We start from the raw sequence: 10,492 nt of genomic DNA, 5'->3' as shown, positions 1-10,492 counted from the left end.
ATATCTCTTATTTGCTCGAAACTTCTCACTCAAGCCTAATTTACAGCTGAAAGCCCATTTTCAATCCCTGAAAAATATCAGACAAAATGGAGTGTCTACACTAAGTATTAAAAAAAAAAAAACTAACTTAGAAAATGAAAAGAATACATTTAAAGGAATGAAAATCTAGTTTTGGGAATGATATCAACGCTATTCAATGGCGATCGAGAGTTGCCAATGATGGTGATCAAAGGCTACGATAAAGGGTCATGAGATTCTAAAGAGAAAAGCTCTAATTTTAAAAAGAGGAAAAGAATGAAGATATGGGGAGGTAAAGAGATACAAAGGAAGAGGAAGAGAGGAAAGTGAAAAAAAAAAAATATTTATTAATTAATTTATAATTTATAATTAATTTTTATTGATTAATTATAATTAATTAAATAATATTAATTATACTTTTTGTAGACACCTATCTATGTCCAGGGCAGATCAAGGTCGATTTTCTTTGTCTTTATCATTTTTTATTACTATAGTGTAGTATGTTATTATATATTATAATGTGTTATGGTATAATATTATAGTATAATGTTACTGTTGGTATTATGGTAGTATAGTATAATATATAATACATGATATTATTATCATTTTATTATTATTATTATTATTATTCTTTTTATTCTGCTTTTCTTTCTTGTTCAATATGCGAAGATGAATTTTAGAAACTGAAATCAAATCAGCTAATCATGATCAAAAGGGTTTATGATACAGATTACAAAGCCTTTAATTCGGGTCCTAGACGTTAACAAGAATTCAGCCCTAAGATCACGCTTGGACAGAATCCAATCCCAGGATTCAAGCCTAGGATGATTCTATTGGTTTCCTAAAGACACTTATAAAGGTTGCCTAAAAATTGGACTCACAATCAAAAGACAAACACGGGGGAAAAAAGAAGAAAATTGCTAGTGGTAACAATTTTGAGAAATTTTTAGTAATGGGGGTTTGATTTCAATTTTGAAAGATTTTGGGAATTTTGGGTTAGCATTTAAATTTTGGAATTATAAGGAGGTTTTGGTGAATTTTTTGGGATTTCTGGGAAAATTTGGGATTTTTTTAGGGATTTCTGGGAAAATATGGGTTTTTTTTAAGAACACAAGAATTTTTCAATGAGTTTTTTTATGGAACTTTGAATTTTTCGATCAACTTCCAGCAAAATTTTCAAAAACTGGCAACCAATTCTAGTTTTCGATTGAGTTCTAAAGAGAGAAGAGAGAATCCTAAAGCTAGAGAGAGGGGGAATTGAGCTTCTGAAGATCAAAACGCTAAATTTAGCTTATATAGTGGCCCAAAAAGACGTCGTTTTGAACACCTCAGATTTGCACGTTGACTCAGCAACCTGCGTGAAGATCCGTATGTTGACCTAACCTATTTTGCAAGGTTTTTATTTCTGATTTATATTTTCTTTTATTTTTGGCTCATTTTATTTTTAGTTTTTTTTAGCTTTAATTTTTTTTGTTTTATTTTTTTGTAAAAATTATTTCTAAAAAAAAAGAAAAAAAATAATAAAAAATCTTTTCAAATAAGTTTTCAATAATATTAATAATAATAATAATAATATAATAATAATAATAATAATAATAATCTTTTCAAAAAAAAATCTTTTCAAATAAATTCATGAAATCCACCAAATTATTGGAAAATTCCATGAAACAGTTTTAAAAAAATAATAAAAAATATTTTTTTTATCCTCTAAACTATTGGAGAATTATTTCAAAATGAGTCTTACCAAACTATTGAAAGACTTTATTGATTTTTTTTTTAAAAATACATTAACAAATCCGACGACGGAGCCTATTCAGAGTGGGACACTAGTCTCATGAATACTCTTGAGGTGAGAGAATTATTTTAAATTGCTACCAAACTATTTGGACAATTTTAAAATTAATTTTTAATATTAAATAATTTGGTAAATTATAAATATGACTAAGGCTTTGATAATTTGAAATCAAACTAGTACCATCCTTTGGATGGACGCTATGGGAGTGTTATAGCCTTTCCCATGCGTAATCATACTCCCGAACCTAAACTCTAGTATCACAAATCAGAATTTATATCAGGTGACCAATCACACCTAAACAAAAAAGATTGGTGGTGACCCTTCTAATCTATATCTAGCGGTAGGTTCATAGATCTATACGTTACAATAGCTTGGCGATTCTGCTGGAAACATTGAAAGTCAAGCCACTAAATAAATCCTTATTATCCAAGCCTTACTTAATGAACTTGAAATTTATTTTTTTTCTTATTTCATTTCTTTTCATTGCTTATATTTGTTTTAGTTATTCATTTATTTACTATATATATATGTCATTCATTTGCATGTGTATAACATAAGCCCTCCTCTACCTTTAGGAGGGAGTGAAATACCTATGCCCTCGTGAGATTTTATGTCTTCACAGCAGCCTATGAAACACTCCTGCTCAGATTAAACTATTTTTGCTTGTAGCCTATGATAGGTGAAGACTGGGGTGCCTTATTAGTCTATGATGGACTATGATATAAGAAACAATTTGGAAACCTTTTAGAGGTAATCCAAACCATATATAGTTAACTTTAAAAGCCCAACCATAGATAAAGCCTTATCCTTCTACCATTCATAGTCAATCCAAAATTTAAGGTTATCTTACTTGCTATATGGTATTTATTTTATGTTTTATTGACGTAACTAACTAATTTTTTTATCTTCTTTTTATTTTTTTCCTTTTGTGCATATTCATAAACATAATTACAGATTACACAGTGTTCTTACCCTAAAAGTTATTTCAATAAAAGCTCTCATTGATCCCACAGAACATCAGGTTTATGCCTCATCTATACTGTTCAAATGCGACTCTCCTATAAATGTAAAGATAGAATCAGAGAAGAAGTAGCAGAAAGAAAGAGATTGTTTGCCATCTGGTCATATCTCTACACTACTAAAGAAAGTTCACTTATCCTCAAATATAATGATTTGAAAAGTCTATCAGATATATGAAACAACATAACTCCTTCAAAGCAGGAAGCTTTTTGTAGAAGTTTGGGCATATTGCATATCTTTTGTCAATGGATGTTGATAACTCACTCATTAAGATAATGGTACAGTTCTGAGATCCTTCCTACCATTGCTTCATCTTTAATGAGGTTAATTTGATATCAACTATAGAGGAGTACTCGATTTTAGTGGGCATGCATCTACTATATCCAAATAGAATATATGTGAAAAAGCACAAATAAGGAAATTACAAAAAATTGGGCCAGATTTTAAGAGTGGAAAAAAAGATCATAAATTCTTACATTCAAGAAAAATGAGAGTAAAAGGGCATCCCATAAGAGATTTTTTAATTCATTATCAAGTATCTAGATGATGATCAGGGAATAAATGTATTTGCTCTAGCCATATATGGTTTAGTCATTTTCCCTAAGGTTTTAGGCCACATTGAAATAGAAGTGGTTGATTTATTTGAAAAAATTAAAAATGGGTGTAATCTTTCACCCACTATCTTGGCAGAAACCATCATATCTCTAAACTTTTATAGGCAAAACGACAAAGCACGATTCATAGGTTGTACATCACTACTGTATCTATAGATGAAAAGCCATTTTGAATGAAAAAAAAGTGTCTTTTCTAAATTTTATTTTTATACCAAAAGTAAAAACTCAGAAAGAATGAAAATATTTGTCACAAGGATTCACAATCGATCAAGTAAAATGGTTAGCTTCATGGATAAATAGGGAACTTATGTTGTATTAATGTGGATATGAGACGGAGGTTCCACTTTTAAGGTTATGGGGGTCAATGAGTTATAATACACCATTAATGGTAAGGAGACAGCATGGAGCTGAACAGTTTACTCCTGTAACTTGTAAGCTTAGCCAATTTGACTATTCATATGGGAAGCTCAAAACTTTTTAAAAGATTGATAATATGATCAAGGCTTGAAAAAAACCCAAGAAGGTAAGCCCTGGATCATTTACTGATAAGGCCACTCAAAAGTATCTAATTTGGAGAACCAAAGAGAGGCAAGAGGTGGCACCTATAGACCAGTGCCAATTAATGGATTATGGGTAAGATGATATGTCTCTAAAACCAGAATCTGCAAAGAAAAAATATGAAACAGAAAAAGAAAAATTGAAATAGGAAATTTTGAAGCTCTAGGGAGAAAAGGACTAATGGTAGAACAAAGCATAAAAACTAGAAATCCAAGTCTACATGATTTTTAAGGAATATAGCAAGGCCTAAAAAGTTGTCAGAGAACGGGATGATGCCCTAAAGGAATTGAAAGAGTTGTAACAAGAGCACAAGAGGTTGCTTATACAGGTGCAGGCCAAAAAAATAAACAATATGGATCTAGCTCGTAAGAATGAAGAGTTGAAAAAAGAATGTGCACAAATAGAGGACAAGTATGTTGAAGTTCAACAAGAAAATGAAATGCTCATTGACTATATTTAGACCCAAGGCTCAAGTTTGATGAACAAATAGATCATATGAGAACCTTCACAAAAAAGCACAAAGAATTATCCTATCAAGTATGATGCTGTAAGAGAGAAATGTTGAGAAGACAAAGATACATAAAGCACCTCATAGCTCAAATAAGTAAAATAATGATCAAGGCAGACGAGACGGTAGAAGAGGCTAAGGCATTAAAAGTTTTAGTTACACCAGTAGGAGAGCATGGACAGAGACTACTAAACTTCATTGAGGAGGCTAAAAACCAGTATGAATAAGTTAGGTATTTTTATACAGGGACAATATTAGATTTGATGTAAAACAAACTCTTATGAATAAATGAAAGTTCACTTTTGTTGATTTTTTTAAGGAGCAAATATTTTTTTTTCTTTTCTTTCTCAAGCATTACATCACATTCATTCATTATAGCATTATCATTGATTTTTAATTGTGGTACTAAAGTGTAAGAATAGCTACACACTTATATAATACCCAAGTTAAAACTAAGAAGATAGAGCAAGACAATGCAAATCATCTTGAAAGGATAGAAAATGCTTAAAAAGTACTTGAAAAAAAGTTTACCATAATTCTAGTAGACTTAGAAAAGGTAAATAGAGGAAAGGCAATAGAGAAAGATACCTCACCAAAAGCTATTGAATCGATATATCCTTTGGATTTTGGTCCACAACAAACTCAAACTATCTTAATCTTTCAACCTCAATAGATAACTTTTCCAAAGTATAACTATTCAGGAATAACTTATGCACCCAGTCATAAGAACATCCAGAGTTATGATAATCCTGTTTTCATCGAAAAAGTAGCTGAGCCCATTCAACTCCCTACTTTGGATGATGCAAAGGAGAAAAAATCGTAGACAACTATGCCTTTGGAAAATTTTAAGACTGATCAAGCAATAAACATACTTAAAGAAAGATTACGGGCTATGGAAAGAATTGATTTCTACGGATCTATGGATGCAGTAGGGCTTTGTCTAGTACCAAACATGGTGATGCCACCCAAATTTAAAGTGCCAAAGTTTAAAAAATATGATGATACTAAATGTCCTATCACATATATCACAATCTATTGTCGTAAGATGACGACACATGCTAGCAATGAAAAGCTGCTCATACATATTTTTCAAGACAGTTTAACTGGGTCTGCAGTAAGGTGGTATGTTCAGTTAGACAAAACTCGTATAAAGACATAAAAAGATTTGACCCAATCCTTTATTAATCAATACCACCATATCATTGACATGGACTCTGACTGCCTTTCCTTACAAGGAATGAAAAAGAAAGCATCCAAATCCTTCAAGCAATATGCCCAGAGGTGGCAGGATGTAGCTACTCAGATACAATATTCTTTGATAAAAAAAAAATTATGGTGATGTTTGTTAGCACTTTAAAGTCGCTATACTATGAAAGAATGATAGGAAATACGATCAAAAATTTTACTGATATGATGATTTCTATAGAGATCATCAAAAATGCCATAAAAAATGATAAACTTTAAAAAAATGAGCCTTCTAAAAGAGCAACTAAAAAGAAAAAAGTAAGGCTCAAGTTAAGAGTCTTGAAGGACAATAATTCGAAAGTTACTCTCGACTAACCTATCCCACATACCATCATACAACAAGTCATACCTCTACCTACCAATTGACTACACAGCCTTTTCATCCATCATCACCAAGGTCTCTTACTCCCTCATTTAACATAACAAGTAGTGTTCGAAAACCACAAACTAGAGAGAAAACTACATTCAACCCTATCCCTATAAGCTACATCAAACTATACCAAGAACTTTATAAAAACCGCCTAATTGCTCCTATCTCTGTTAAACAGCTTGAACCTCCTTACCCTAAATAGTATGATTTCAATGCCCACTGTGATACCATTTTGGAATAGCAAGACATTCTATCAAAAATTGCATTTCTTTCAAGCATAAAGTGCAACATTTGATCAAGAAAAGGTTGATAAGCTTTGATACCAGTGGGAATTCAATACCCAATATCAACGAGAATCTCTTACCCAGTCATACAAACATTACTTTGGAAGAAGGCAAGAAACATGTGAAAAGAAGGACAGAAGAGCTTAAAATGTCATTTACCTAACTATATGATGCCTTATACGAGGCTGGGTTGATACAACTAATAGCCCTACACATTTATAAGGAAAAATACATCTCTAATTAAATGTGTAAGTATCACAGTGGAGTTTCGGGATATTCTATTAAAAAATATCGATAGTTTTAGCAAAAAGTATAGAAACTAATGGACTCTTACCAGATGAAGTTATATGAAGAATCAAGCACCTTGAAAGACATCAAGGTGGCTATAACGATAGGTGGATGCCAAAACATATCGCTATACGTCGTAAGGAAAAGCCACAATCGGTTGTAAATAAGTTTGTTCCCAAACCAATAGCTTTTAAAGTACCATGCCCATCTCTCTACAAAGATGAAAAAGCGATGCCTTGGAGATATGAGTGTGAGATAATGACTTAGGGGCAGCAAAATGATGTGCTAAAATATGAAATTACCAATATAACGGATGTAGAGGCATAACTAAAAGTGAAAGATGTTATACTCTAAAAATTTTAAAGAAAATAAAAAAAAGACCAAAGATTTCAAAAAAAGAAGCCTCAAAGTCCATGCCAGAAAAAAGAGACTTATGAATTTTTAAAGCTAGTAAAGCATAGTGAATACTCTGTGATAGAATAATTGAATAAGATGCTAATCAAAATTTCTCTGTTTTTATTTTTTTTGAATTCTAAACCATATCATAATGCCTTGCTAAAGGTGTTAAATCAACTTTATGTGACCCATAATATATTTGTAGAGTATGTGAATCACTTGGTAGGAAACTTAGTGGTGCCATATCATATCTCTTTCAGTAATGATGAGATCCCGCCTGGAGGTAGAGAAAGCATTAAGGCTTTGTACATCATTGTCAAATGCAAAAGTCATATAGTAGTTAAAGTCCTTATTAATAATGGATTGGTTATCAATGCTATGCCGATGTCTACTTTAACCAGACTACCTTTCGATAAGTCTTACATCCAAAGCAGTCATATAGTGGTTCAAACGTTCGATGGAACTAGATGAAAAGTCTTGAAAGATATTGAATTGCCCATACAGATCGAGCCATATGTTTTTAATATAAAAGTTTAAGTCATGGATATCTTCCATCATATAATTGCTTGTTAGGAAGATCATGGATCCATAAAGCGAGTAATGTCCCTTCTTCATTACATCAAAAGATCAAATTCAATGTGAAAGGATAATTGGTGATTATGATCAGAGAGGAAGACTTATTGGTGACCCAACCAATAAATGCCCCATATGTGGAAACAACAGAGGATTCATTGGAATGTTCTTACCAATCTTTTGAACCTGTTAATGCAATAAGTGAAAGATTCAAGTTCAGGCGAATTGTGATCAATCAAATGATTAACAAAGGTTGGAGTATTAGGTTCAGCTTGGGCAAAAGCCTTCAAAGGATAAAAAAGCTTCATATGATTGAGAATTATAGTTGTAGATCAAGATTGGATTATGAAATAAGAGAAATACAGAATAACAGTAGAAGGGTGAAGAACGGACCGATGATTGTTCCCCATTTAAATGAAACTTTCATTCTTGAAAGATGCATGTACTTGAGAATTGAGGAAGACATAAAAAAAGAATCAAAATGGAAAAAAGCTTTTGCCAGGCTATCTATTCATATGGTGAATAATGAAAGTTAAAATGAAGAAGCTTTGGTTTACCCATGCCCACCAGGCTATGAATTGAAGAATTGAATACCTGTTGTTTTTTATTTTTTCTTAATGTAATCATATCTCCTAATCGTTTATGCCCAAAACCATTAGGACAAACTCTTATGTTTGGACCCTTTATTACTCATTATTTCAATAAAAGTAAGAGCATGCATTTTATCCATTTTTTTATTCTATTCATTATCCCATTAAAAGTTTCTTGCCAATATCTCTTATTCCATTAACTTTTAGGTCCTTAAATGAATGTGAAGGTAATCATGATAATGATCTGGGGTTTAATTTTGAAAATTTGATTAATATCGATGAACTTGATACTAAAAAAGACTTTGAGAAATACACTTTATCTTCAGATTTAATGAAGCTAATTGAGCAAGAAAATAAATCCATTAAGCCTTACCAAAAAGTTGTTGAATTGATCAATTTGGGTGATGCTAAAAATTTAAAAAAAAAAAGTCAAGATTTGTACTTCACTTTCAGCAATTGATCAATAACGATTAGAGGATTTGTTTTGGGAGTTTATGAATGTGTTCACCTGATCCTACCAAGATATGTTTGGGCTCAGCACTGAAATAGTAAAGCATAAGCTAACTTTAAAGCTAAAATGCAAGTCAGTGCAGCAAAAATTGAGAAGAATGAAGCTAGAGATGTTGTTGAAAATTAAAAAAAAAATAAAGAAGCAATTTGATGCAGGCTTTCTACAAGTGGCCAAATATCTTGAATAGGAGATAAGAGATTCAAAACTTATCCATTATCACAAATACATTTTAAAGCTGTGTAAACAATTGGAGGTAATCCAGTTTGAACAGTTGCCTCATGAAAAAAATCAGATTGCAAATGCCTTGACTACTTTGGCTGTAATGGTACAAATCAATGATACTGTTAAAATCCAGCCTATCAAACTAGATATCAAGGACATGTCTGTGCATTGTGCCTACTTGGAAGAGGAAAAAGATGGCAATCCATAATATCATGACATTATGTGATATCTAAAGAATCAGTAGTACCTAAATCAAGTAACAAAAAATGATAAGAGAATCTTGAAAAGATTAGCTATGGAATTATTTTTAGATGGGAAAATTTTGTACCAAAAAAGCAAATACCAAGTATTATTACGTTGTGTAAGTGCTTCTAAGGCCAAAAAGATTATTGAGAAAGTTCATAATGACATATATACACATACCAATGGGCATATAATGGCAAGATAGGTTATGTGAGTTGAATATTATTAGTTGACAATGAAAAATGACTGTATCGATTATGCTAAAAAATATCACAAATGCTAGATTTATGCTGATAAGATTCATGCTTCACCTAGCACTTTACATGTTATAATGCCACCTTGGCCATTTTTCATATGAGGAATGGATATCATTGGTCTTATTACCTTAAAGCCTCAAATGGGAATAGATTTATTTTTATGATGATTGATTACTTCATTAAATTGGTCAAAGCTACTTCTTTCACAATTATGACTAGATCAATGGTCTACAAATTCATCAAAAGAGAGATAATATACAAATATAGACTCTAAAAAAGAATCATCTCAGACAATACAAAAATTTAAATAGTAAGATGATGCAAGAAGTATATGTTTAGTTCAAGATTAAACACCATAATTCAGCTCCATATCGTCCAAAAATGAATGGGGTAATGGAAGCTGCAAATAAGAACATCAAAAAAATTTTAAAGAAGATGACTGAAACATACAAGGACTAGCATGAAAAATTATCTTTCGCTTTACATGCGTGTTGAACCTCTGTACGCACTTTTACTGAGGCAACTCTTTTTTCCTTAGTTTATGGAATAGAAGCTGTATTGCCAATAAAAGTAGAGATCCCATCCCTAAGAGTCCTAAAGAAAGTGGGATTAGATGAGGCTGAATGGGTCAAAGAGCGCTATGAACAATTAAACTTCATTGAAGAAAAAAGATTAGTGGCACTCTATCACGGTCAATTATACCAAAAGAGAATAATGAGAGCTCATGACAAAAAAGTCCAACCTCATCAATTTCGAGAAAGACAGTTGGTATTAAAAAGAATTCTTTCAAGTCAACATAATGATAAGAGAAAATGGACTCCGAATTGAAAAAGACCATATATGGTAAAAATAGCTTTTTCAGGAAGAGCCTTAATCTTGTTAGAAATATATGGAGATGAACTTCTTAATCCTGTTAATTCTGATGTCTTGAAGAAGTAATTTACTTGACCAAAAAAATAATAAAAAAACCAACAAAAAAAAGAAAAGTTCAAGTTGAAAA

Source organism: Durio zibethinus, chromosome 7 (assembly GCF_047325235.1).
Source record: "Durio zibethinus cultivar Kanyao isolate XHJ-2024 chromosome 7, ASM4732523v1, whole genome shotgun sequence".
NCBI lineage: Eukaryota > Viridiplantae > Streptophyta > Magnoliopsida > Malvales > Malvaceae > Durio > Durio zibethinus.
This window is presented reverse-complemented; position numbering follows the sequence as displayed.